We start from the raw sequence: 16,049 nt of genomic DNA, 5'->3' as shown, positions 1-16,049 counted from the left end.
TCTCTACACTCTAACTCAGGTCATGCCCCCTCTCTACACTCTAACTCAGGTCATGCCTCCTCTGTACACTCTAACTCAGGTCATGCCCCCTCTCTATACTCTCTCAGGTCATGCCCCCTCTGTACACTCTAACTCAGGTCATGCCCCCTCTCTATACTCTAACTCAGGTCATGCCTCCTCTGTACACTCTAACTCAGGTCACGCCTCCTCTCTACACTCTTGCTCAGTTCATGCCCCTCTCTATACTCTTGCTCAGGTCATGCCCCCTCTCTACACTCTAACTCAGGTCATACCCACACTCTAACTCAGGTCATGCCTCCTCTGTACACTCTAACTCAGGTCATGCCCCCTCTCTATACTCTCGCTCAGTTCATACCCCTCTCTATACTCTCACTCAGGTCATGCCCCCTTTCTACACTGTACTCAGGTCATGCCTCCTCTCTATACTCTAACTCACCTAACTCAGGTCATGCCCCCTTTCTATACTCTAACTCAGGTCATGCCCCCTCTCTACACTCTAACTCAGGTCATGCCCCCTCTCTACACTCTAACTCAGGTCATGCCCCCTCTCTACACTCTAACTCAGGTCATGCCCCCTCTCTACACTCTAACTCAGGTCATACCCACACTGTACACTCTAACTCAGGTCATGCCTCCTCTGTACAGTCTAACTCAGGTCATGCCCCCTCTCTATACTCTCGCTCAGTTCATACCCCTCTCTATACTCTCACTCAGGTCATGCCTCCTCTCTATACTCTCACTCAGGACATGCCTCCTCTCTATACTCTCACTCAGGTCATGCCCCCTTTCTACACTCTACTCAGGTCATGCCTCCTCTCTATACTCTAACTCACCTAACTCAGGTCATGCCCCCTTTCTATACTCTAACTCACGTCATGCCCCCTCTCTACACTCTACTCAGGTCATGCCTCCTCTCTGTACTCTAACTCACCTAACTCAGGTCATGCCCCCTTTCTATACTCTAACTCAGGTCATGCCCCCTCTCTACACTCTAACTCAGGTCATGCCCCCTCTCTACACTCTAACTCAGGTCATGCCCCCTCTCTATACTCTAACTCAGGTCATGCCTCCTCTGTACACTGTAACTCAGGTCATGCCCCCTCTCTATGCTCTACTCAGGTCATGCTTCCTCTCTATACTCTAACTCACCTAACTCAGGTCATGCCCCCTCTCTATACTCTCACAGGTCATGCCTCCTCTGTACACTCTAACTCAGGTCAAGCCCCTTCTCTACACTCGAACTCAGGTCATGCCTCCTCTCTACATTCCCTGCTTGTATTCTCTATATTTTGCCCCATGTGTGTATATATCCTACAAGGCCTCACATATTGCCCCTTGGTTCTCCCCCTATCCTACTATACCTCTCCTGTCCCCCTCTTTACCATCCTTCCTGCCCAACTCCTCTACCCTCCTGCCACTGCACAGTCTTATCCTCCTCAGTTTCCCCTAAGGACCACTCGGCCCATTTTCCCACCTCCCCATAATGTATCTTACCCCTCCTTCTACATTTAAAGTTTTTACGGGCAGGGTCTTCAATGATATGCCCTATACACCCAGACCCCTAGATAGGACCATATCAGATGGTACTGTGCCAGTCTCTTGTGCCAGGTCCAGATTTAACTTTAGTCATAGTAGTTTTATGCCTAAAGGAATCAGAAGCTGAGAGGCAGCACTTGTGCACAACCCGTATGTCACACACGCTATCATGCTGTTATTGTAACAACAATTTCATCTAAGGAATGAGAAAAATGACAACCTTGGAAAGTGATACATCTGAGGGTGAAGTGAGCAGTGTGGAGAGGAACAGAGCAGTACAGAGCCACTATATTCTATTCTGTGACATTGCTGTTAGAGCATAATAGTAGCTCGGGGATGGACTAAGCTTCGTACATGAAACCTTGGGTCTCATTCAGACACGCTCACAAGCGTTTGAGCGCTCGCAAGCGGGTCGATGTTTGGCTCTGCGCCAGCGCAGGGGCCGCACTGCACGTGTGCAAGTCCCGGAGCGAAAGAGAAATTCTCTCGCTCCGGCGCTCACTACAAAAGGGGAGGCTGTTGATGTTGATCGACAGCTCGCCCTGTTTTGTAGGCGTGGCGGGGGCTGGTGGTTTTACAAACGGAGGCGTTCCCAAGCAAACGCCTGTCGTTTGTGGGCGGCCCCACTGACATCACCAGTGATGTCAGTGGGAGAGCTTGCGGCAGACGAGACCCTACCACAAGGGTCTCGTCGCAAGCCGCGATGGTCTTGACCATCGCGACCATCATCCTAGCCGCTCGCTAAAGCTGTGGGTGGCGAGGAGGTCGGACCATTTTTTAGATGCGGCCGTCCTCATTCAGAGCGAGCGCTCGCATTTTGCCAGCGGCTCTGAATGAGGTCCCTTGTGTGCCTATAGGCTTCATTTATATTCATCCAGCCTTGCCTAGCACTGAAAGCTCCCTGTTCCACCTCTGACCACCAGGTGGCAGCAGACATCAGATAATAGTGGTCACTATACTAACAGTCATTTATAAATAATTTTACCACCAAATATGGCTGACGTTCCTATTTAATTATTTCTGCAATAACAACATGGGGGTATTTAAAAAAAAACAATTTTACCAGTGACTTTGAGGTAAACGACCCTTAACCCATAACAACCAACCAATCAGTAGCTAGATTTTATTGTGTAACATGTACTGACATGAACTTGGTTTGGTTGCTAAGGACAACACTACCGTTCAGTTTCTTTCTCCCACCAATTATATTGTCATTTTTTTCATTGAGATTTGTCAGCAATGATATATATTTTTTTAGAGTTTCATTCTTTGAGCCAGTAACTCTTTAAAGAGAGTTCTTCAATATCCATTAATTTCACAATGTTTGTATTACCCATAAGAGATGAGGTACAATATCTACCTACTAGTTTTGCAGCCTCCGCTTCCTCCGGGAATTGCAGACGTCTGGATTTAAAGTAACAATAATATATTGAAGAATTGGATTGTTTTTAGAAATGGAAGAACAATGAGAAGAGAAATTAGAAGATTTACTAACATGACTGTTTTAGTAACAGACAGAGTTTTGAAGTGTTCTTATTGTCAGCCTGTCTGTCTCGGTCGGCGCCATGCGACGGCGGTCAGCAATTTGTATATTGTGCAACATACCGGATGGATGAGGATTGTCCAATCTATATGCACTTTACATAGTGAAATCATGACAGTAAGTTAGAAACTGTAACAGTTTAGGGGGAGATGTATCAAACCTGCGAGAGCGGTAATGTGGAGACTGTGCCTATAGCAACCAATCAGCTTCTGACTCATTTGCATAGCGCAGTCTATATAAAATAATAGTTTAGAAGCTGATTGGTTACTATGGGCAACTTTTCCACTTTGTTTCTCTCCAAGGTCAGATACACCTCCCCCTCTATGTTTTAGTTACCCCATAAATTATCACAACGGAACCACAGGCCACCTAGGAGAAGAGCTCCTAAGTTAGGAGTTAGAACTGTGGATCGTAGACATGTCCCAGCAGCTTTTCCTTCATATAATTAATTTTCTCATCTTACCGTTTATAGAAGTGATATTAAAGATGCGTTTTCAATGGTGGAGGGCCGTAGGGAGGGGTGTGCAAGCGTTGCAGGATGCAGCGCCATCGCTGCCCCACGGGCCCCTGCCTCTGGATAGCATGGTGCCTACAATCGCTCTCTGCGGCCTGTAGCATTGCTGTAGTGCTGCTTGGAGCACCCAAGGGACACCCCGGCCGCTCACCCTGCAGCATGTTGAGCTGCCCCGGAGGCTTCCATCCTTGTCCCCGGGTGGGGTCAGCACAGGGCGGCAGTGAACCTGACAAAGTTATAAAAATCTAATTTTCGAAATGGAATTGCTGCTTCAAACTGAGGTGTCAATGGAAGGTGAGGATTTGGGCCTGGAATCTGCCCCTTGGTAAGAGTACAGATATTTTGTATTGTTGGGTGGGTTTAGGTGTCTGTCAATCAATGTATTAGGAAAGCAACCTACAAGGAAGTCCTAGATTTAGTTTAGTTCTGACATATGAAATGTATCATCAAACTTGTATGCAGGAGGGGATCCGGTCAAAGTCTCAAAAGTCGGGATACCGGTGCTTAGGATGGCGGCTCTGGAATCCCAATGCCGGCTTCCCAACTGAAAGTACTGGGGTTAGGGGAGGGAGTGGGTAAGGGGTTACGGTTAGGCATTGAATGGGGGGGGGAGAGGTTAGGTTTAGACACCAGGAAGGGAGGGGTGGGAAGAGGGGGAGGTTAGGTTTAGGCACTAGGTGGGGGGAGGCTAGGTTTAGGCACTAGGTGGGGGGAGGTTAGGTTAAGGCACTATGTGGGGGGAGGTTAGGTTCAGGCACTAGGTTGGGGGGTTAGGTTTAGGTGTGCGGGGAGGGGAAGGTTAGGATTAGGCACCAGGAAGGGAGGGGTAGGGAGAGGGGGATGGGTAGGCTACTGACCGACCAGTGGCGGTATCAAAACTACCGCACAGGTTGGATTCGACCAACACCCTGTAAGATCGTATAAATGATGTATTAATATTTATGTATGGTTTATAGCACAGGGTGTGTGCTACCTACTACCAACATATATGTAAATGGAAAAGAAAAAGGGGTAGTGTCTTGGTGCACAAATCGATTCATTAAAAAAATATTAGATGGTTTCCCTCCGGGAGTTGTAGAATTAGAGAAATATTAAAAAGCAGATCAGAGAGTGAAATTTAAAGAATGAAAATTAAAGATGAAAAACTTATGCCTGGGGTATTCTTACACACTCATAAGACGTTCTAGGGTATCCATGAATCTGGGTACTAGCTTTAATAGGACTTTACCACTAATTATCACCGTTTGCAGGATCAATTAAGTATAGATATAGAAATTGCAGCCTACCCTTTTTGGCAACAGATAATATCCCCTATGTAAGATTATGAAAATACACAAAAAATTGGAGCAATTAACTCCTCCTGTAAATTCAATCTCTCATCAAAAGTCAGGGATCTGATCCAGTCCTATAATCATAAATAATCAAGTATAACACATGCTAATATTTTCATAGTGGAATACCTCAGGAGTTTGATAGTAAAGCCTAGGCTAATTTTAATGTTGACTCTGTCAGTTATACCCCTTTTACACCGGAGCTAAAACCCGGGTGTTTGAAGGGTTAACCCGGGCAGCTCCCTGGTGTAAAAGGGCAGAGGGTTAGATCGCCGGGTCGAGTGACCCGGCAATCCAACCCAGGTAACTAGCAGGGTTTAACACGGGCGTAGCCCGTGAAACCCTGCTATGGGAACAGCGCACTCCGGGTCACGATGACCTGGAGTGCGCTGCTAGCCGGCCGATTGGACCGGTTTCAGTGGCGCTTGGAGATGACATCATCTCCCAGCGTCCACTTTCACTCCGCAAATGCCGGGTCTATGCAGACCCGACTGCGGTGTGAGCGGCGCTGACTCGGGAATATCCCGAGTCAGCGCCGGCAAAATTCCGGGTCTGATCCGGATAGGAACTTTGGCCCTCATTCAGAGCCGCACGTTAACAACAGTACGCTCGTTGCGTTCCGATGTTGACTAACCGCGCATGCGTCGGTGTTACACCGCGCATGTGCGTACGGCAGATTGCGAGCTTTTTTTCTCTCGTTCCTAAAATAGCGTACAGGAAGTGACATGTCAAATGTGATTGACAGAACAGGGCGTTTTTGGGTGTTGACGGGGGTGGAGATGAAAAAACGCAGGCGTGGCGAGGCGTTTTTGGGGCGTACATACATTAGCAGATGCGAACGTCAAATGTGTTCGGACCGTCTCATACGTCACTGAAACATCCGCTTTCCCTTCAAAATGCTCGCACAGCTTAGGGTCAGGATTACTCGACCACATTGGCGATGGCCTTCTCCTCCGTCCCGGGACTCCACGATGGTGCAGCGATTAATCGTGGCTGGTCAGTAAAGTAATTAGTGTTGGATTGAAATCCGGCTTGGTATGTGTTTTGAAAGCAGTTTATTGGGATAGCACAAAAGCGTACGCAGGTGGAAATCAGAGCTGCTAATGTCATGATTACATAATCAATTAGCGTACATTTTTGGGCTTTTATTTTGGCCACAATTTGGTGGTTATGGCCTATTGTAACAATAATGTCATCATCTTTTAATTAGCTCCCCTTTTTTTTGGTTTACTGTGGAATTTGCATCGCTATGTGATTTTTTAAACGTTCCTTAAAGAGGCCTTTTTTTTAAAAAAAGAGGGTCAGTTTTTGCGTTTAAGGCCAGGATTAAATGTAACCCATTTGTACAATAATGTCACAATACAATGTCAGTGTTTTGTTTTTAATTTATTGTTTACACACAAACAAATTGGCATAATATTGTATTGCCTTTTTTTGTGGCCAAGATATTTGATCAAAAAAAAAAAAAAACATAACTACTAACATAAGCGTAAATACAAAATTTAAAAACATTTCACAAGAAAGGAGAGGGAAGTTTTGACCAGAAAGGAATATGAGCCAAGCACAGAAGGAAAGTGGGAAAAGTCGCCATTGCTGTCACCGTTTTCTCGCCCGTTTGGCTGGGTGAGGGTGGGCGCCAGACCGGGTCCGGGATGCCATCGGGCTGGCCTGTCCAGAGGCAGATGTTGTGGCCTCTGGACTAGGCACAGGGCTAGGCACATTTGGAGGATTGCCTGATGTTGTGCCAGAGGTAGAGGATCTGGATGTTCCGGCAGGAAGGGAGGTCGGCTCCACCATGTGCTGGCGAACGAGCTGCTCCAGGGCATCGGCGATGCGGATGTTGGCCCTGGTATTTTCCGCCAGGGCCTGAGCAATGGTCACGTTGGCCGCAGCATTTTGCTCCAGGGCCTCAGCCACCCGTATCAGACTGGCGTCCATCCTCTGCAGAATCTCCGTATGGCAATCCGATTTAAAATTGAGTTCTGTGAGGAGGCCCACTGCCTGCGAGGGGGCACGCCCTGGACTGGCTTCTGCAGGGTCCTCAGCCGGATGTACTGGTTCCTCCCCTGCAGAGTCAGCAGAAATTCTGCGGCCAAGGCTCCCCTCTGGAGCAGACTCATCCGCCTCTGTCTCTGTTAGGAAATTGGAGAAAAGACTCACATTAGAATCTACATATTGGCACAATAGCATTTCTGAGTTGGTGACATCACAAGACTTACCTTGGCCAACATGAGGAGCCGCAAAGTCTGGCATGTCCGTATCCATGTTGGACACGCCAAACACCTCCACAGCCTGCACACACCCCTGTGCCATCTCTTCTAAGTCTGTCAACTCCAATGACACAGGGGTGGGACCCCCACCTGTCCCCCTTGCATGCCTAGCCCTGTCGGCAAGTTTTTGTTTTAGACGATATTTGAAGTCTGCCCATCTGTGGAATGAATTTGGAACCATTATCCTTTTTTTTACAATGGGGTTTGTTTATAGGATGGGAAAGTGTTTACTTACCGCCGTTTGACATCCTGGGCTAGACGGACATAATCACCCACCCTATTGACAGCAACGGCGACCTCCTCCCACATTCTCCACTTCTGGCTTTGGCTCATATTCCTGGCTGCCTGGGGCAGGATGTCAACGCACTTCTGGATCAAAACCTCCATCTCCTTGCTTGTGAAATGTGGCTGCCTTTTTTTTTTTGCAGCTTTGGCGGGTTGACTGGGGCCAGCAGTCTCTTCCATGTCATCCTCCTCACCTATTTGGGTAAATATGCAGATTTAGCCACTTCACAACTTGCACAATATTATGTTTTAAAATACTCATTGACACAAAATGCATGAAGGCCTTACCGCCGCAATTTTGACCATTGTTTCCCTGGTTTGAAGCCATGTCTCTGCTTCCAGCATGAAATCATCCAGAAATTCTATGTGATTTCGTGACGTATTTATACATGCGTCCTTAGTTTGCGGCCGCATCATTGATTGTGCGTCCCTATGATTCATCCTTAATTTGTGCGGGAAAATAAACACTATTTATGGCTTGGTGTGTGTGGATTCGAGGTGGGGTTGTTGGAGTGTTGTCGGTTAAGTGGTTTGGATTTGGTTGGTTGGTTGCGTTTGGAGGATTTTGGAGAGTTGTTTTTTTGTTTGTTTTTGCTACATTTCTTTGGTTTTTCCGTTCGCATTTTTTTCATTGTTTCAACATCCTTTCCTGATTTGGTAAGTTTTGTGCATTCAAATTTGTGGCCAATTGGTGTATTCTTCTGTTTTGTGGTTAGTTAATTTGTTTAACACTCATTTCATCTTTTTTAGTTTTTTTTTGCTTTCGGACCCAAAGAAGTTTTTTGAGGACATCTTATATATTCGAGTTTGGTAAGTCCATTTTTTGTCTTGCATTTGCGAATGAATTACGGCATTTTTGACTGTTGGTGTAGTGACTTGTATTTGCGAATAATTTACCGCATTTTTGACTGTTGGTGTAGTGACTTGCATTTGCGAATAATTTACCGCATTTTTGACTGTTGGTGTAGTGACTTGCATTTGCGAATAATTTACCGCATTTTTGACTGTTGGTGTAGTGACTTGCATTTGCGAATAATTTACCGCATTTTTGACTGTTGGTGTAGTGACTTGCATTTGCGAATAATTTACCGCATTTTTGACGCCTTATTCATCATATTTACCAGTTTTGCTTTTCCCTTTTCCATTTTTTGGGTCCATTTGAACCCTATTTGACGTACGGTGTGCAATGTAGTTTTCATCGATGGCCAAATGTGTTTTTCCGCTATTTTCTGTGTTGGCTTGCAACAATTTTTAAATAAAAAAAACACCCTCTAAATTTTTGAAGACTCATTGTTGCCTTTTTTACAGTTTATACGTATCATGACAATACCCCGGCATGTAAGCAGCTATGGATGGTATCAGAAAGCTAAGTTGTTTTTTCTTACTTTTGGGGTGGGTCAAAAGCCTTACATTGTAAACTTTGAATTTCAGGTAGATCTGGGGCGAATTGTTCTGGCCCTGCTCCCGGAAGACGACCAACCTCAAACTCGTTCCAGGCGTAGGCATCGTAGACATGCAAGGCCCCAGATATTTCGAACACGTGTCACCCTTTTTGGAATGCCCGATGATGAGGTTTTAAGACGCTACCGTCTACCTCCCAAAATCATCATAGACACTCTCTCATTAATAGAAAGTGATCTTGAGCGGCAAATTGACAGTCCAACAGCAATACCACCACTGACGCAATTTATGGCGGTGTTACATTTCTGTGCCTCAGGATCGTTTCAAACAACGGTGGGAATAGTGGCGGGCATCTCCCAATCCTCCTTTTCCCGGATCCTGAGGGCAGTGATGGAGGCACTTTTCAAGCACCTCCATCATTTTATTAAAATGCCTTTGGATATGGGTGCCCTTAGTGTGGCCAAGGCCAATTTTTACCAAATAGCTGGCTTCCCACACATCATAGGGGTTGTGGATGGTACTCACATACCACTTCAGCCTCCAGCACGGCTGGAGGCAATATTTAGAAACAGGAAACACTATCACTCCCTGAATGTAATGGTGGTATGTGATGCCTCCCTCCAGATCCTGTCCCTGAATGCTAAATTACCAGGAAGTGCACATGACTCCTTCGTCATCCGGCAATCAGGGATATGGCAGAAATTAACCAACCTACAAGCTGGTGATGCGTGGCTTCTGGGTAAGTGGAGACCTTTAGTACATAACAATGTTAAGCTTGATACACAGTGTTCCTGATGTGGTCTATTTTTGTTCACAGGAGACAGTGGATACCCTTGCATGTCCTGGCTGCTCACTCCTTATTTGGCTCCCACACCAGGGCCACAAAGTGCGTATAATTCCGCACTTACAGCCACCAGGCAAGTGGTGGAGCGCTGTATCGGCCTTTTAAAAGGCCGATTCAGATGCCTCCACCGCTCTGGTGGCGAGCTCATGTATGTGCCGGATATGGTGTCTAAAATTGTGGTCCTGTGTGGGATATTTCACAACATTGCCATAAGGAGTGGTGTCCCAATGCAGCCAGAGGATGCCTTACCTGAGGATGGCCCCCCCGAGGTTGGTCGAAGGTCAGTATGTGGGGGGGCCATACGCGATGATGTGGTGGCCAGATTTTTTAGGTAAGTTTGTTCAAAACTCCAGTGTTTATACCTAATGTGTTTGTTTTTTTTGGCAAACATCTAATTTTTTTTTAATTTTCTCACCATCTTCTGTTTGTTCACATAATCTTTGGCACTCCAACGCTCACTACTTCCTGCTACCCTTACCAAACCTGGATCTGGTCCTTTTGGGCATATATTCTGGAACCCATATCGCAACGCCATGTTTGTGGAATCATGTTGGCATGGTCCTTCGTCAACCAGTTCTTGATTTTGTGTTTTTATTTATTTTTTTCTTGGTATGTGTTGTATTTGAATTTATCACTGTGTATTTTTTTTGGGAGTGACCACTTTGTTTTCTCTGTTATGTGGTGAATAAATGTTTGAAGAGTGAAATGGTCTTCCTTTTTTGGGACGTTAACAGCAAGTGTAACCAGGTTAACACAAGTTACATTTGACTAAGGGGTAAACCAGTACTGACGCCAGTTGAGCAAAACTGAAATATGTTTTCAGCTTTCCAATCCACACCAAAAGGAAGCCTGGCCCAACCTTGGGATTTGTAAGATTGGCCTAAGCAGCTTGCGCACCAAGTAGGAACCTGGAAAATGTAGAAATCTGAAATTGACACTACACCCAAAAAGGGAAATTACATTGTTACTGTTATGTGTTTCTGGTGTCTGTTTGACATACAAAGACAAAACACAATCTAACTTTTAAAAAAGGGAAATCCTTGCAGGAACTTATGTCAGGCTAAACTATCTTGGTGTTGGTTTTTAAAAATGAGCCACAACGTATATTTGTCTTTAAAAATTTATTTGGCAAATACAACAAAAAAAAAAAAACTAATGCCGAAGGAGGCCAGACAGCCGGTCGAGGGCCACCAGAAGGCCAATTACATGGTGGCGCATCTGCCCCACAACATCCGCCACCTCTTGCCGACGCCTCTGTTCCTCTGTGGGTGAGAAAAGTGTGTGGGTTAATACAACAATAGGGACTCCACAGAAAAACATTAAAAAAAAAACAAATCACTCCTAAACCCAAAAACATAAATAAAAAGGGTGGGCTGGCAAAAATACAAGGCCTAGGTACAAATTCCCACAGGTATGATATGTGTATGCTTAAATCACCAGGAAGAGGTAAAGGCAAACCTTCACAATCAACAAAAGTCAAGCCACAAAAACACGAAGAAAGGCACGACACATGATTACATACAAACAGTTTGTGCTTTAAAAAAAATTAATAAAAAACATACCGGGAAACAAATCGGGAGCTCCGGCAAAACCTCCATGATCCTCCTCGGAGGATCCGTCATTCCCCAAAGAATGGGGCGGAGTTATGGTGGACTCCGGGGAGGGGGTAATTGGAAGAGGGGTGGGTGGAGGAGAGGGGGAAGTGGGACGGAGGGGAAGGAGGCCCGACATTTCCGGGAGAGGGTCTGGGAAGGATGGGGAGGAGTGGGGAATAGGCGAAAGATTTGGGGTGGAGTGTTGGCTGGGGGTTGGGGAGAGTGGGCGGGAACGCCGACGTTGACGGCGGAGTCTTGGCTGTCCCCCTAAAATATGTCAAATAAATTGCGTTTAGTTTATGGACAAATCCGGGCAAACAAACAAAAAAGAAAAAAGAAATAAAACCAAAAAAAATAGCAGTAGAATTAAAAAATCATAAAAAGAGGGAAAACATGCAGACGCAGATATGAGTACAAATAATAAATAGAACAGACAGGAAAACATGCAGACGCAGATATGAGTACAAATAATAAATAGAACAGACAGGAAAACATGCAGACGCAGATATGAGTACAAATAATAAATAGAACAGACAGGAAAACATGCAGACGCAGATATGAGTACAAATAATAAATAGAACAGACAGGAAAACATGCACACGCAGATATGAGTACAAATAATAAATAGAACAGACAGGAAAACATGCACACGCAGATATGAGTACAAATAATAAATAGAACAGACAGGAAAACATGCAGACGCAGATATGAGTACAAATAATAAATAGAACAGACAGGAAAACATGCAGACGCAGATATGAGTACAAATAATAAATAGAACAGACAGGAAAACATGCACACGCAGATATGAGTACAAATAATAAATAGAACAGACAGGAAAACATGCAGACGCAGATATGAGTACAAATAATAAATAGAACAGACAGGAAAACATGCAGACGCAGATATGAGTACAAATAATAAATAGAACAGACAGGAAAACATGCACACGCAGATATGAGTACAAATAATAAATAGAACAGACAGGAAAACATGCACACGCAGATATGAGTACAAATAATAAATAGAACAGACAGGAAAACATGCACACGCAGATATGAGTACAAATAATAAATAGAACAGACAGGAAAACATGCACACGCAGTTTGCCCCACAAACACAAACATTAAAACCACAATACATAACACTTACTTGCCAGGATCTGCATGCGAAAGCATGCCAGCAAGCGGGGCGTTCGCCGTTGCAGGTCGGACCACCTGCGCTCCAGCTGCCCGATGTTGCGGCGTGATCCGAAGGACCGCAGGCGGGACCGTACCTCCGCATACGCGGAGCGCTTCTGCCGGTTGGTCATGGGTTCTGGCTGGCTGGTGATCCGGCGATCCATGACCTCCGTAAGCACCAGCAGCTCACGCCTGGTGAATGCGGAGGCTCTCATGATGGCAATGGTGTTTTTCTTAAAAATCATTTTTGATAAAGTGTGTAAAAATTTTCTGATTGGCTAATGTATTTTGGAAATTAACAGGAGCAATTTTATTGGTTAGTGTATGAGTCATGTGTTCGACAGGGCCAGAAATCTCTGGAGAGTTATGATAGGCTTGATGCAGTGACATGCATAAGCAAATTTAAATAAAGAAATGAACCCAGGGAAATATGCGGGGATACACAGCAATAGTACAATTGTTTAATTGTGGTTCACATGTTTTTTAAACAATAAAAGCGAATGTTTCATCCGTACGTATTCTGCGGGTAAACACAAACACAGACAAGAGTAAAGTTTCTTGCATTGTGTTGAAAAAAAACAAACAATTAAGCTAATTGATACATTGATTGGCATGATACGATTGATGGAGGTAGGCAGAATAAAGGAGCAGGTAATCGACATCTGACAAGGCCACTTCCTGTTTATACTTGTGCGTGCATTCCTTTCAAGCCATTTCGGGGATGTACGCTCGCTATTTCGTACGCTCGTTAGTTAGAGGAGGGGTCGTCAGAGTTTAGGGAGGAATTTTAGATGCGAACGAAAATACGAGCGAGCCATTGAATTTAAATATTTTTGTACGTACGCCTAACGTACGTGCGCCCGCTTGCGTGCGGCTCTGAATGAGGGCCTTTGTTCCAACTCCGGGTCAGAGCCGGAATTTAGGTGGAAAAGGGGTATAAATCAGATGTATCAAATGACAGACCTGCATTTCATACAATGTTGTGATAGACACTGTTGCAAGTGACAATGGTTCCCAGCTAGCAGTATACTCATAGTCAGATTTGCTGAGTTGCTTATAATATAGTTAGTATTAATTGTCACTGCATAATCATCAGATGTATCATCTAAACTACATCTGATCATAGATGGAGGCTGCAAAAACTGTAATGTTTATATTAATTACCCATACCTGGTGTTAATTCAATCAAGGATTCAGGTGTATAGTAGTGGGAAGATAAAGACACTCCTGATAATATGGTCACAAAAAACTAAACCATAAACAATTATACGTCATTAGACCCTGTATGAAGACTCAATGAAGTCGTCGGGACAAATTATTGTAGCCGTAGTAAGGATTACCCCACAACTCAAAGTAATATTAGTAGCTAAGTGTAGTAATATTCATCTAATGTAGTAACTGTCGTTAATTAACACACTTCTAGTTGCTGTTGATTAATTACAGGTTACTGTTTATTCATAGCACCAGTAGCCGCACACAAGTACAGGCTGTCCGCTAAACCAAAAGTTCCGATCCATAGAAAATTAGGACGTAAGTAGTATTTGTGGCTCAATGCAGTAGTTATGTTCCTCTAATACCCCTTTTACACCAGAGCTAAAACTTGGGTTACTGCAGGGTTACCCCGGGTAGCTCCTTGGTGTAAAAGGAGACAGGGTTGATTCCCGGGTCGAGTGACCCGTAATCCAACCCAGGTAATTTGCAGGGTTTAACACGGAAATGACCCATGAAACCCTGCAGTGTAAACGGCACGATCCGGGTCACGATGACCTTTATGCAGAGCCCCAAGTAATGCCCCTTATATTGTGCCCCCAGTAATGCCCCTTTATGCAGAGCCCCCAGTAATGCCCCTTATGTTGTGCCCCCAGTAATGCCCCTTATGCAGAGCCCCCAGTAATGCCCCTTATGTTGTGCTCCCAGTAATGCCCCTTTATGCAGAGCCCCCAGTAATGCCCCTTATGTTGTGCCCCCAGTAATGCCCCTTAGATGCTGCTGCTGACTGGATATAATTAGATCCAGAGCGGTGGGCACAGGCTCCGCTCATCATGGGTGACGTCATTACATCACCCGCACGCTGCATCACTGGGAACGCAGGCCTCTGAAGCGATCAGAGGCTTCTGAACGCTTCAGAGAGCAGCGTTGCCAGCTTGTAAAGTAAACACTGCCCGATCGGAGCTAAGCTCCGATCGTGGCAGGGGTATATATATATGTGGCCCCACACTCTCAGGCCGCATGCTCTAATATCACAACTGATTGCAATTAGCTCAGGCAACAAGGTGCCAGAGGCCACTCATAGATTACTGTCTGCACGAGAATCAATACATGTGGTATATTGGTAGTGTAATGTTGTAGCTATATACATTAATAGGTGCCTGCCTTAAACTGTCACACATAGGCAGTAATTGTGGCTACCTAAACAGTATTGGTCATTATCATTTAGTGCTACATAGGTTTTAATAGTGACACTGCCACACATAGACAGTAACTGTGGCTGCTTAAACAGTGTTGTCCAATAATATTGAGGACATCGCAGCCAAGGTCGGCATAATACCACAATAACGGGTGTGGGATAGCCCCCTGGCATCATCCGATGCGCATTTCGCTTGTGGCTTTTTCAAAGGATCAAAGGATTTGGGGCTTAATTCAGAGGTGGCCGTACGGTCTACGACCGCACGGCCACCTCGATGTTTCTCCAGTGCGCATGCGCACGAGGGAGCCGGCTCCTTCGTGCGCATGCTTGAGACCCGCTACGACCGACAGCACCGGTCGTAGCGGGTCTCTTTCCAAAGGGGGCGAGCTGTCGATGTTGATTGGCAGCTCGCCCCGTTTGGAAGGTGGGCCGGGGGGGTGGCAGCCCAAATGGAGGCGTTCCCATGGGAACGCCTGCCGTTTGGGGGAGGCCCCACTGACATCACTAGTGATGTCAGTGGAGAGGTTCCGGCTCTGACAGAGCCAGAAGCTCTCCGGGGCTTATGACAAGTGAGACCCTACCCTAGGGTCTCGTCGTAAGCCCCGATGGTCGCGATGGTCTCTGACCATCACCCTAGCGGTCGTTAGAGCTGTGGGTGTAAACCCACAGCCTAACGACCGAAGCAGAGGCGGCCGGTCAGGATGCAAGCGGCCGCCTAGTTTCTGAGCGAACGCTTGCATCCTCCGACCGCCTCTGAATGAGGGCCTTAATTTTTCACTAATTCTACAACTCCTGCTATCCTAACCCTGGCACGATGCCTTGTCGGGATGCTGACCATCGGGATCCCAAGTCCCGGCATCCTGTACCCAACCCATGCAGGAGATCTAGTCTGTTAATTGATGCTTGTATAGGCAACAATAAAAATAAAAACTGCATGGAAATGCAGATTTGGAATGTAGTCTGGCTTTAATTAAATAATAAAATAAAACTTGTGTAAATCTCTGACAGATAGAGAAATGATAGGTACAGAGCAGGAACAGTGAATTATACAAATAAATGCAGAAGACGTTTGTCCCAGATATGACTATACCGACAAACGGCAGAGAAAGCCGATGAGGTTT

Source organism: Taudactylus pleione, unplaced genomic scaffold, assembly GCF_031769625.1.
Source record: "Taudactylus pleione unplaced genomic scaffold, aTauple2 ptg000361l, whole genome shotgun sequence".
Taxonomy (NCBI): Eukaryota; Metazoa; Chordata; class Amphibia; order Anura; family Myobatrachidae; genus Taudactylus; species Taudactylus pleione.
Note: the sequence above shows the minus strand (reverse complement) of the source record.